The sequence below is a fragment of the Silurus meridionalis genome, chromosome 6 (genome assembly GCF_014805685.1).
Source record: "Silurus meridionalis isolate SWU-2019-XX chromosome 6, ASM1480568v1, whole genome shotgun sequence".
In the NCBI taxonomy this organism is placed as follows: Eukaryota; Metazoa; Chordata; class Actinopteri; order Siluriformes; family Siluridae; genus Silurus; species Silurus meridionalis.
The window spans coordinates 2,458,161-2,472,141 of NC_060889.1; positions in this window are offsets into that span (position 1 = coordinate 2,458,161).

Consider the following 13,981-nt stretch of genomic DNA (forward strand, 5'->3'; position numbering starts at 1 on the left):
GCTAATATCTCTGGCTTTGATTCAGACCCAATAATAATATCAGGTAATATCAGATAGCTTTTTGCCAATTTTTCCCAAACGCGAGTGGCCCTTGAAGACACTTTCAAGACAAATACAAGGACCTGTCCTTCTTGGCTGTCCCATTTCTGATGGGATCATCAAAGAATCTGTGATTGCTGTTAGTGCCAAGTCTGAATGCCAGGGCCTAAATGTTTCCCTGGGAGAGAGCAAGACTGTGGCAGAATGCGAAAGCCAAGCCCGACAAACAAGTCCTGGAACAAAGGCTAAGAACGAGATTTACTGTGTTGGCATTTTCTCCAAAGGTGCAGCGTTACCCTCGGTGCAATATATCTGTAGACACTGCATAATTCAGGCTTTTGTTCTGTGACCAAGGGGGTGTAAAATGTGACACATCTGTTTTATATTCCCGGTGTTGTTGAGGCAGTAAGGTGGTGTAGTTCGAAACTCTTTGAATGAGCATGTATATAACTCCCCCTTAATTTTTGACATCGCATGGCCTTTCGCCAATTGGCTCTTCTTTCTGAAAGTTTGCTACGTTATTGCCATCTGTGACCAAATCTTTGGTTTTTATCATCAGTTATCCGGCACGGATCATTAGCCCGTGTGAGATATTTGACAGTGTGGTGCAGTGCTGGATAAAGGAAAGAGGTGCATAAGGAAAGATGTGCTGGGTCCTGCCACTTGAGTTCTCTTGCCAGATGGCTAGATAGATGGCAGTTTCTCTCTGGGGTCAGCTTTGATCATTTTGCACACAAACAACATTTGTGCACTCTCTTTAGCATGCACACACAACCATTCTGCACATAATGCAGCTATTTCTTGTGATTTTGGTGTGTTAGCAAGCCTGTCTTGCCTCACTGCCATAGCACTTCATTGGGTATTGAGTTGTAATGATTGTCATTAAGACATATTTGGAGCCTTAGGTATTTTTAGTAAGTATTTTTTTGTTTGTTTCGGTGCTAATTCTTGAAGCTAAAACTTGAGGGAACAAGCAAGATCTTTTAAAGAAATGAGGTAGTTTTTTTAAGCTTTGTCGGCGCACAGCATAGGACGGTGATTGGACGGTGATTGCGATTTCAATGGGGCACGTCATTCACACGCTGATGAAAGCGGATTACATTCACCTTTGACACAAAACAAGTCATAAGCCAATGACGATTGCTTTTCACTGACGAGCTAAAGCAATGCAAGGGCAATTTGACTCAAGGTTTTGCTGTTCGGGGGGTGGTACCTTTCCTTCCTGGCATATTTTCTACCCCGTCCCCCCTCATTATCCAGACATTCCTGCTTGCAAAATCTCCACTCACTAGATAATAGCATTATTTTGCAATTGTCAAAGGATGCATTTGCCTCCACTAGGTCTTTTCTCTGAAGAGTTTTCAACACTCTAATGAGCCATGTCAAAAAAAATTCGACTTCCGTCACATGCACGATCACCCAGCAGCCCCCTTTTTTTAATCCATTCCTCTGATTGCCTCTCTGATTTGTAGCCTCACTAAGCAAGTGGTGTACTGTAAAATACATTACTTGTTATTATAACCAAAATTCAGGGTGTGGGCCCAGAAGTTTTGAGGTGCTCTCCTTCTAATCTCCATATCATCTTCATTTCTCCTTACTCCAGACAAAAAGAGACGATAAAATGGACCTTGCTTTGGGATTTTCTGACAAGGGACTTTGGTACAGTGCTGTTATTCCCTTCTGGTTAAGAACTCAAGCAAACAAATTAACATTGTAAGACAACTGCACAATGTTGTGTAGGTCCCAATAGGTAGGTGTCAATAAAGATATTAGGAATGATAGACAGTAATTAATTAAATGTAATTTGTCTTTCAGTCTTGTAATCAGTCTTTCTATCTGAGACTTTAACTTTACTGCATTCCAAAGTCATATATCTTCCATTTTGTGAAATTAGTCATTCCTATTTATTTATGAGGATAAAAACTAAACTAATCAAACACCAATGAGGGTCTAGTGCACGCTCTGTTTTGAACTTGTTTTGATTGGCGCTTGGTGGCATCTACTGATCACAAACATACAGTTAAGCGTCAATTCAACAGCAAGCCGAACATTTTGAGAGGAATAAATGATAGAAGAACCTCCTGACTCCAACTTGCCACAAAACCCATGGCCTTATTTGGCCTACTTTATAGTACATTTATAGTACATGTAAGTACATGGTTTGTTTACTTCATCCACCACTGGATATTAGCAGCAGATCCTGTTTTGTAAGTTGTGAGGTGGACCCTCCTGTTTGTCAACACCTTGAACTCATTGTCAAATTTCTCCTAAACCATTTTTGCAGTTTAGTAGAGTCCATTATCCTGCTGAAAGGAGCCACAGCCATTACCAATTACCTTTGCTATCAGGGGAGTTCTTGGTCTGCAAGAATGTTCAGGTAGATAGTCTACTCTGGCTTGCCTTCTTCCCATAATGCATCGTGGTGCCACCATTCCCCCCAGGTAAACGACGGACACACGGCTGTCCACATAACGTGTAAAGATAATCGCGCCGAGTTACCTTTTTGTTGCCCAATGGTTTAGTTCTGATGCTCATGTGCACTTTGTTGTCAATTTTTTTCTTTTATTCAGAGCCAGCATTAATATCCTTAGCAAATATGTGCTACAGTAGCAATTCTGTGAGGGTGGACCAAACAAGCTAGCCTTCCCTTCTCACACAAAGCAGTAAGTCTTGGGTACCCTGTCACGGGTTCACTGGTTGTTCTCCCTTGGACCACCTTTAGAAGTTACTTACAACTACAAACCAGGAACAACCTACAAAGTCTACCATTAAACACATGCTCTGACCCAGTGGCCTAGCCACCAAACTTTGACCCTTGTCAAAATTCCTCCTACACTTGCTCTTTTTTCCTGCTTTTAAAACCAATACCTTAAAGAACTGATTGTTCATTTGAGGCCTAATATATTCCATCCTTGATGAGATCAATGATATTCATTTCACCTGTCAGTGAGTTTTATGTTTCGGCTGATAAAGTGGGCAATCGTCAAACACAATGAAGCGTGGTATAACCAGACCAGAGGGAAAATCCAAAAAGTACACTATAAAATAAATCATTAAATATACAAACAATGGGATTGTCAGGACTTGCATGTGTTCCTCTGTCTAATAATGTACAAGTGTTTTGCTGGTATTTTTAATTGCATCTGGATTGGTTCCCAGCGTTCACCTTGAATGTGTGTTTCTGTGTGTTAAGTTATGCAACACAATTTCACATAAATATTACGTTCTATATTTCTTTGTTTTTCTGGACCACTGATCAAAGCCAGATTTCGAAAGATAAAGATGAATATATGAAGTCATTTGACACAGGTGATGGAAAAAGTGTCCCGTTTTCTATTAAAGTTCTAAAAAAGTTTTGCAGGTGACATGGTTTATGCCGGATTATGACGTGTGTGTATCCGTGTGTGCGGTTTTGATGTAGCGTAGGCATTGTGAAACTTGCTGAAGGCCACTTGGATGTTTAGAGGTGGCAGTGGGAGGAAAAAAAAAATAAAATGAAAATCTGTTCACATGAAAGCAGCTATTAATTTTTCTGACACATCCCGCAAGCATTATTTCTCCTATGTGTCGGTTAAAATATGTTCTCTTTCTCAGGTTATTAAACAGGGAAAAGAGAGATTGAAAGTAAAAGGAAAAAAAAAAATAGTGTAAGGTCTAAACATAGTCCTCATATGTCATTCACCAGAGAGCGAAATCACTATGCATCCAATGCACCTTTACACTTTCCCTTGAACATGCTCTATTGTGGTTGCCAAGACCAGCAACGAGACTCAAAGTGACAAAAGTATTGGGACATCTGACTTTCCCAGCCATATGTGGTTGGAGGCACACAAAAGTATCAGATGTCTTTGGATGCAGTAGAAATAATTTTATGTTACAGCACTTTACTCTCATTGGTTAGTGTAATTTGGATCACAATGCTCACAATGCAGTTTTACCGTATAGTTTTTGTACTTTGAATGGGAATTCCTTCCTTCCTTCCTTCTAGGTTTTTTGGTTGTCAAGTCCTGTGAAAGCAAGAAACAATTTAAAAATGAGAAATTAAATACGATGCAATCCATTATTGATGATGGTATATTCCCAATATACATATTGCTGCATTAATAGACCTGCCAACTACACCAATGTGTTATGTTGTATTCAGAAAAAAATAAATCACAAATATACAAATTTTATGGCTAAAAAGTCTTAAATTCGCTGTTCTACGCCATAATAACGAATATTATTATATATTAAATCATTTTAAACAGGTCATCATTTTTTGATGTCTATGTGATGTTGAATTTGAAATCTTCATGCAAACAATGTTTTTTGGTTTGTTTGTTTGTTTGTTTCCATGGTGTCGTACTTCTTTCTTTCGCTAGTCTAAATATAATTCACTTTATTATGACTAGAAATGAGACCAACATTCAACAACCAATCAGGGAAAATCTTGGATTGTTAAACAGATTTTATTATCTTAATGGTCATAAATTAAACTTAAAAAGTCTTGAAACCTGCAGAAACCCTGTGTTTTAATCTTCCTGTAACATTGTTTGTAGTTATTGCTTTGTCAGCGTCATTAAATTGTCTATTGTGAACTTCAGCCTTATCGCCCTCAAGATGTGCACCACATTCACATACATTATGGACCCAGTCTGAGACCTATGTAACGTTGCACCAATGCCTTGAAGAGCGCTATTTTGTTCTACTGTATACTTGCATAAAGCTAAAACATACCTTCCACCAGCATTGTATGTGGAATAGCACTTAATCCAGTGCATGGTATTCATTTTGGATTTTGTTTTTTTTATATATTAAATACATATTAAATACATGACCTTGCTGTACTTCAGTCACACCGGCACCAACTTGAACAACCTATAGTCGGCATTTGGGTGCAAGAGGAAGTGGTAGGTGTCTGACCATGACTCTAAACCTATTTTTTAAATATAGTGTATGAGTGACAAAGCATGAAAGGGGTTTGGTGTGTATGTGGGTCTATGGTGTTTGTGTGTGTGGCTTTGCAAAAGGATTGAAAAAAGCTTGTCCATGACTGATGTGAATGTCTGACTTGTCTTGAAGATGGGTCCATGTGAAACGTCTGTCTGATGTGTCTTTCCTGACAGGAGGTCATTAAAGAGCCGAAGCTGCTAAAAAATAAAAAATAAAAAAAAATGTCCAGAAGGGGGAACCTGGCTCTGATTCAAGCTTTAAGCTAACCACTAGGCATTAGTAGAGAAAATAGGGAAAAAGAGAGCGAGAGAATGCACTGAAACACTCCATCTCACTTCATCTGGAGCTCCATTATGCAGCAGTTGTTGCTTTTTTTTTATCCTTTTTGGGAATTAAATGAAGGAATATCACTGCTGGCTTGTGATTTTCCAATTTCCAGGTCTATAGATGACTGACTGTTCAGTTTCAGGGTTATAGGGGGGGAAAAAAGAACAAATAAATCCTCCAAACAAAATGAAATTGCCTCTACAAATCGCTTTAAGAATCCAGGGCAGAAACTTCTTCATATATTTTTTGTTCCCTTTTTAGAAGTGTATAGTGTAGTCTTAAAAATGTCACGTCCAACAGTGAATGCAATATTTTTTTCCATTTTTAACAATTAAATGCCACTGCAAGGGGCTGTATGTGAAAGTTTGGATTTTTTTTTCTTTACACAACCAAACATTTCCATATCTTTGTCCAAAATGCGATTTTGGCCACTATTTGGAAGGCAAATTTAGAAAAACCTGAAAGATTCCAATAATCTTGGCTAAATCTGTCGTCTTCGGTCGCTGGTTTGACATGTTCACGACACTGACATCATTTTTTTCCCTATGGAGAAATTCTTACAGTGAAGATTTAACACTTTCCTGTTGTGTGACGTCTCCTACGACGACCATCAAACTGAAATCCGAGAGGAGCGCCCGAACCTGACGCCGCAATTAGCGCGCTAACTTTAAACCACCTCAGGGAACAGGGTCGAATTGTGTTGGACAGTACAGCAAGAAGAGAAACTTAAGTGATGGAGTGATAGATAATGTTTGTATGACATTTTCATTATCAAGGTATGTCATGAACAAAACATACCCCACATGATTGTTTTAGTTTGCTGCCGTTAGCAAAAGAGAACGTGGGTCTGAATGTGTCACGGATTCATGAAGTAAAACTTCGGACGGATTTTTTTGTGTAAGTCAGTTTTTGACATTTGACTTGGCCTCCGATTTCCTCAGAACTTAGTCCCATCAAAAGTCTGTGGAATTAGCTATAAAAGCAAGTATGATCCATGAAGTCCCACCTTGCAACTTATAGGACAAGCAATCTGCTGTTGACGTCTTGCTGCCAGATACCACAGCAAACCTTCAGAGTTCTTGTAGAGTCCATTCCTTGACTGATCTGAGGTATTTGATTGGAACAATGGGGGCCTGCACTATATTAAGCAGGGTTTTAAAGCAAGTTATGACTGATCGGTGTAAATGCTTGGTATTGATTCACTTTTTTTAGGACTGTTAACATAATTAGAGCAAATGCCCTACTTAGAAAAGTCAAGTTTGATCTGGATTATCAAACCCCATCTCACAATAGACTCGCAGCTTCACAATCTTTATCCTGTGTGAAGATGAAATGATGGTCTCCAATTGTTATTTGACTGGGATTGCGCTTATATTTTAACTTCTATATAAAAGCACATTCTACCACTGCGATGAAATTGTCATTGAGGAGGAACAGTCAAGCTTTCAACACGGCCATTCTTTGACTTTTGTTCGCGCTTTTCTGCCAATGAATAGACATAATAATTCATTTTATGTGATCAAGTCAAAGCAAAAGCTTCTCATAGGTGCCGTATTATCTGCTGTAGCTGTAGTTTTTTATTATACTTTCAGAATAAAAGGAGTTTCAGCTATATCAGATTCAATTAGGCTTATTAAAGGATTCTTTCATTTCTGCCTTTTTTTGTATGATCATGAGGGTGTTTTTAAATCCAAGGCACATATGTATAATTTTTTTACCATGACTATGCAATACAGTTACGCAGATTGAATGTCAAAAGAGTACACGAGCAATATCCAATAATACCCAATTAAATAATTAATAATACCCAATTAAATCTTTCATTCCTCAGTGTGTGCCCAGAGCAGCACAATAAAATGGTCATAATGGCAATCATATTTCACTTACAAACGCCGTATTGATTTGGATGGTTGCAATGTCAGACAGAACTCCCCGAAATGGTATTCAGGATGACAACAAACAGAACGACCAGAAAATTAATCAACCTTGCTTACAAGGAACCATGTGATTACAAGGGCCTCAAGAGTGGCAACTTTGGCGATACCAGGCTTCAAGCCCCAGTATCACAAAGCTGCCATTTTTGGGGCCCTTAAACAAGGCCCTCAAACCTCTGTGTTTCAGGGGTGCTTTAACATGGCTGATCATGCGCTCAGCATCAGTGGGATATGCGAAGAAATATGCCAAGTCCATGGATATTCGGAAAGTGACTCAGTTTTCGGAATTTTGCCTTGGTACAAAACCACAATTATTTGGAAACGAAGAAATCAATTTGATTTGAAGTGTAGAAATTAAAATCAAATTTGCCTGGCAAATATTTTTTAGAACAAGAATCGTTGAGCATAGAGAAGGAAAGGAAGAGCTTATGATCCAAATCATGCCACAACATCTTTCAAACACAGAGGACGTTTTCCGAATAGATATGCATGACTGCCAAGGTACCTGGATCACCAGTGTATATTGATAAAAGCTAATAGAAGTAGCAGGATAAATTTTGAAGAGCATGGAGCGATCCTTTCTGCTCAGATTTTGAGAAACGTTGCGAAATTTATAGGACAGCACTTCACAGTACAGGAAGACAATGACCAAAAACATATCAGAAAAGTGACCCAGAAGCTTTTTAAGGCCAGAAAAAAACTATAGTGAGAAAGTTTATCCAAATACTTTTCTCCTCTGAAAATGGATTAATGAATGTTTTGTTGGTAAAGCCCTTGAATGAAAGCTTGACACTTTCATAGCATCTCAATTGTTGGATTTTAAATCCATTTTATTGAGTTTCAGAAGCAAAATCAGAAAAAAAAAAAATGTATAATGAAAAATGCATGAATGTTTTACATTGTAAAACAGAAACCTGTGGGAATGTAATAATCTATCTGAGTAAGCTAAACTAGCTAGCTGATTTTATGATGTTTTACTGTTATGATATCTATCTACCGTCTAGCTTAAGATAAGGTCAATTTTTCTCCTTATTTCTTAAGTATTATTAGTTTTTTCAACAGATTATAATTGTTTTCTTTATTTGTTTATTCTTGCTTGATACACTTGTCTTCTGTACTCATTTAACCAAGCAGTTGTGTAAGAAGTGCAAAGTGCCTCAATTTCCAGATCTTCAGAGGGATTTTTTTTTTCTGCAACTGGCTAAAAAACATGAGGATATGTATAGGTTTCTTACTAATCCATTTTCCCTAGAGTAGGAGGCATTTATGTCTTTTGGCAGGTTCTGAATTTACCCTTGGGCAAGTATAAAGTCACACCCACTGTAAGCCGTGTGTACCACATGAGCACCAAGCTCTCTGTGGTTAATCTTGCCATTAATTATATTTTGTTGCAAGGTGCATTCCATTTCTGAAATGCTACATACTTGAACAGTGGTCCCCTACTGAAAATCCGTGAATTTTGGACGCACCCCCGCAGCCCCTATGGTACCTTTGTGAATTTATCTAGACATTGTCACTTTAATACAATAATGTATTTTAAAAATCCACTGTGGATTCCTGCGAATTTTAAGATAATCTGCAACTTGCTGTTAATTAGGTTCCAGATGAAAACCCGCAGATTTTCCATTCGCCATTTCCGAACCACGAATTATCAAATTCAAAAATAACTGTCAATGCAACAGACAATGAAATGGCTTCTATATGTACTGTATTTGCCTGGAGTTACACTAGAGTCAATTCTTCCTTCCTTGTAATTCTTGGTTGCCAGATCCAAGTAGAAATTTGCTCTCAATGGGAAAGGTCAAACCCCCTGATTTCTGCAAGCTGGGCTGTTCTTACTGTGCTATTCCTGGAATGACAGCCAGACAAAAGAATAGAAAAGCGATTATGCTAGCAGAAACTTGTTTTATACCTTTTCCCCCAGGTGCACAGAGAATAGCATTAACCTACATTTCATTTTATCTATGTTCATTATCTTGCAGCCTTATCACAGGGTCCTTGAAATGAGTCCGTCTGAAATGACATTTTCACAAAAATTAAGACTTTTACTAAAATAAATGGTTGTGAATTGCATACTATGAACATTCCTAACAACAATTAGGGGCAACAATCTTCTTAGTATTTTTTTGATATGGCCTGTTTTACACAAAAACGAGAAGTGCTTTTCCCAATGCACTCGCATGTCTATTGTCAGGGCCATTTAAATCTGCAATTGCTTTGCAATGTTTTTTTAATGGGAGCATATTGGAAGCTGAGCTACTATGGCGTAGTAATTAGATCATGCGTCAGATGCCCTTCGGTTGCTTTTAAGCCCTGTTTTAGTTTTATAGTCCTGGACATGTATCCTTCTTCCCAAGAACAAGCAGAATAAATTAAAGGAAATCACTGTTAATGATGTTGAATGTTTTCCTTATTTCTGTCATTGGGGACCATCATTTATTAAGTATAAGAGAAAGTAATACATTTATACTGAGTATTTTAATGAACTGAAGAAGACTAGCCGTTTCTTCAACCCTATAGTCTTTCTCACAGAGAAAACCAAGGATGCCAAGCAAGATAAGGATAGACAGGAAGAGTGCACTTGCAGGTCTCCGATTAGTCCTATTAAGCCTTTCATTGACAGTGTAAGAGATGGGACAAAGTGACTAAGGCTGGGGTAACTTCAGCGGCTTTTTATTAAATGTTCAACAAAACAGACTTAGAAACCATTTTCGGAGACCAAACAAGACAACAAGAGCTTTCAGAATAATTGCACACTGGACCTCACATTTCTATTAAGTAGAATCTAAATGGAAGACTACACCAGGGTACTATTAAACCTATACAAGCATTTGATACTAAATGGTAATATCATTGATTTGATTGTTCTTTAACTTAACAACATCTCATTCTTCAATGTTGTGTTCATCAAGTCCTTTTTTTGTGGTTATGTCTCCATCACCAAATCCAATAACTGCTCAAAAAGTGCTGGCCATTTTTGGTCTAGTATCCTAGAATCAAAAGGGACAAAAGGTCTTGCATTCGATTATACCCATGACCCTCAGTCAACACTGTGGACAAGATTTCATGTAAGAGATGAGTAATACATTTTTTTTTTTTTAAAACCATTGCTCCAGAATCTGTCAAGAAACACCAATCATTCTTTCCACACTTCACCCCAGTTGGCCGTGATGACCTTGGCCGTGCAAATATATACTGTATATGTCTAAGTTTATTGTTACACTTATTAAAGCTTAAGGTTGACACTCAGTTCTAGGTGAACCACCCAGTGAAAATGATAGGTCATCTCTTGATTCAAGCCTTGTGACCTCTAGTGTAAGAGCAAGTGTAATAACACCCCAAGGTTTAAAGATATCTAGACTCACATGAATAGTAAATGATGGGTATATTGCAATTATCTGTAGAGGTCAGATGCTTTTTGAACATTTTCTAGCTAATAAATAGATACACATGTTCTTTTGCACATGACTGATACCTTAGAGAAACCTTGGGGCCACTCATTCAATCTGGTGTCTCTTCACTGTTAATGCATTGCCCTGTCCTTAGAAAGATATCTGATGACCAATACGACTTGTTTTTAAACAAGAAAAGCCCAAGAACCTAAGTCTAGCCTGGTCAGCAGAGAGACATTCAATGAGATGGCTTTATACTGAGGAGAGCCTAATTCACTTTCTGGGAATAAGATACTCCAAACCTAGGGAAAAACTATCATTTTGAACCTTTTGGAATTGGGACCAAATCAGTCTGAATGCTATATTCTGTCATTAGCAATGGTTCCTAGAAAACATTTTACCTCAATGGTCTGTAATTTTGTTCTTGTGTTTCTAACAGAGGTGTAAAGAGTACTTGAAAGTCATACTTAAATAAAAGTATGGATACCTTACTTCAAAACATACTCCATTACAAGTTTAAAGTCACCAATTCCGAAATTTAACTTGAGTAAAAGTCTTCGAGGATCTGATTTGAACAGTACTTGAGTGTTTGACTCATATTGAACGTAGGCTCAAAGATGCACTAGTCCCCAGCACATTAGTGAAAAGCCAAAAACAGTTGATTTGTGAGGTTTTAATCCGTAAAATACAACTTAGAAAAAGTTAGCAATCGGTCTCAGAGAGATATTTTTCAACTTCAACAAAAGCTTGTTCTCAGAGTTTTTGGAATTTAAGCACTTTTTGGACTGACAATGAGGCCAGCAGTGATAAAAAGTTGTTTACTGGGAGCAGCAGTATGTAGGGGAGTGTTGAACATTAAGGACATATCAAACAGAGATGCAAAATGTAATTGGTAACACATGTCAATTAAAATATAGTGGAGAAAAAAGTATATAAAAAGTACATATTCTGAATGATAAATGTAGTAAAAGTTGCTTGTATCTTTGGTACTCATTAAAACTGGAAAGTAGGCAAATAAAAATTACAAGTACTGTAACGAAGTACATTTAGTTAAATACTTTACACTACTGGTTTCTAAAAACCCTTGATTATTATTCATGCAGGGAATACTAATTTAAAAAAAGCAAATAAGTAAGTTAGCATGTGGTGTCGTTTGGGGTGATTTTGATGCTCATGTATTTTTGAGATTGAGAATATCTATTCCCAACAAGTGGAGACCCCAACAATGGGATATAGTGAAATGGGCTATATCAGGGTAGTTTTGCTGCCGCACACCACCACAGTACCTCGTTCAATCCTGTACTGAGCTCAGATTTTCTCAAGGTTCTCCGCTTCCCCCAAGCTATGATAAATTGTACCTTGGTTGACTGGCTTCCTTTACCACCGGGGGGTAAAATCTGTCTCCTTGTACCCAGTGTTTAAAGAACTGCAATTTGAACAAGTGCATATTGAAGACGACTAATTCAACAGTCTAGAGTTGAGGGACCGATAAAATATCACTCTGAGATTTTACAGATGATCGGCTTAATGCAAATGACCCATCCCGAGGCATCCTGAGGTTGCGCCAGCTCCAGTCATGTCCCACCTCATGAAGATTGTGGACCTTTAAAAAAGTAGATGCCGACATCCCGAACCATCTAGAGACGTACCAGCGCCATTTGGGTTTTACCTCATGTGGAGTTTGGACATTGGAACTCTTTGAGTGTTTTGAGTGCTCTGGAATTGAGAAACTGGTGTTGATGATGATCCCAGATGTTGAGCTATTTTATGAGTTGCTCAGTAGCTCCTGGTTCCATCATTTTATATGACTATAAGACTGTAGAAAGGACATTACACATAATCTTACATTTCAGTGCTCATGTTAGTTCTATTTCTCCAGTGTTCTGTATTGTATAAGACTATAATCACACTCTTGATATGACCCAAATGAGGATGGGTTCCCCTTTTAAATCTGGATCCTCTCATGGTTTCTTCCTCATAACATCTAAGGAAGTTTGCCACAGTCACCATGGCTGCTCATCGGGGATAAATACACATTGGTCACCTTAACTGTTAAATTCCGTAAAGCTGCTTTGAGACAATGGACGTTTTTGAAGGTTTTTGGAAGTTGTTTTTTGCTGTTGTTGGTGACAGTGAATTTCCATTTTCTGCTGTCTATAAAAAGTGGAAGGACTTTTGGTGAGCTGGCTGAAGCTGCAGATGGCCAGGCCACAAGGTGAATGAGACACCACATTAGCAACAAACTAAGATTAATGAGCATATGAACCTCGATTGAATACACAGACTTAATTTATTAGTTTCATGTTCTTGTGGTGCTTTTTTTGTTGTAAATCCTTCTGATTGCCATCTACCATCTGTCTGAAGGCAATACGGCATGTGCTGTTTATTCTATTGCTGTTAATTCCTGAGCTAGCATGTCAGAACTCAGAACCTATGCATTCAGGCTTTGGTGTTCTTTACTTTCAGATTATATTTAGCACTGCAGGGAGAGATCTGATCAGTAACACATGGGCGCTTACGGGCCTGCCATTCTTTATTTATCAATTCTTTTAGAAATTCCTTACTTTTCTCTTTCATGAGATATATTCCCTGTTGTTCCTCCTCTATATTGTATGAGGTGCTCTTGATTGCCAAGCTATCTGGCTTGCCCCATCTTAAATCCTGGCAGCTTTTACAGTCTTACAATCATATATAAACGTACCTTGTACAGACAAATCAAGGACAGCTTTATTGCCATCACATCCATAAACTCACGATCAGTGTAGAGCAGTTCAGTATTCAAGTGTCATTGAAGTAAAAAGAATGACAACAGGATGGTTCATTAAAATGAATTCATGGAGGGGGATTAATTGTAATTTCTCAGCTGAGTTGTCTGCTGCAAGGGCTTGCGTTGGGAAACATTGCAATTCCAATAGTAGTTAGTGATGCAGCTGCTCGCTCTCTTGCTCTCTAGAACCTGCAGGAAATTGAGTCAATTTTCCTCTATCAATGAGCTATAGCAAATTTTGGCTTTATCTTCCATTTTTTTCTTTCCTATGTGTGCTGTGAGATAATAACCCTTCAGGAAATATAAAACAACAGGATGAGGAAAACAAATGGAATGGAATGGAATCTGTCATGTACTATGTAGAGGGTGGGTAAATTAGCAAAAGCAATGTCCAGGGTAGTTGTCTGCAATGACCCCATGTGGATGAACCAGTGTGGTTTTGAAATGAATTAACTTCAAATTTTTTCATTCTGTTACCAATAAAGTTATTAAAAAGTCTGCACGTTTAGACCCCCTTGAGGTGAAACAAGGAAGAAATCAGACTGAAAAATTGAACCATTTTCCTTTCAGGTGAAACTAGATACTGG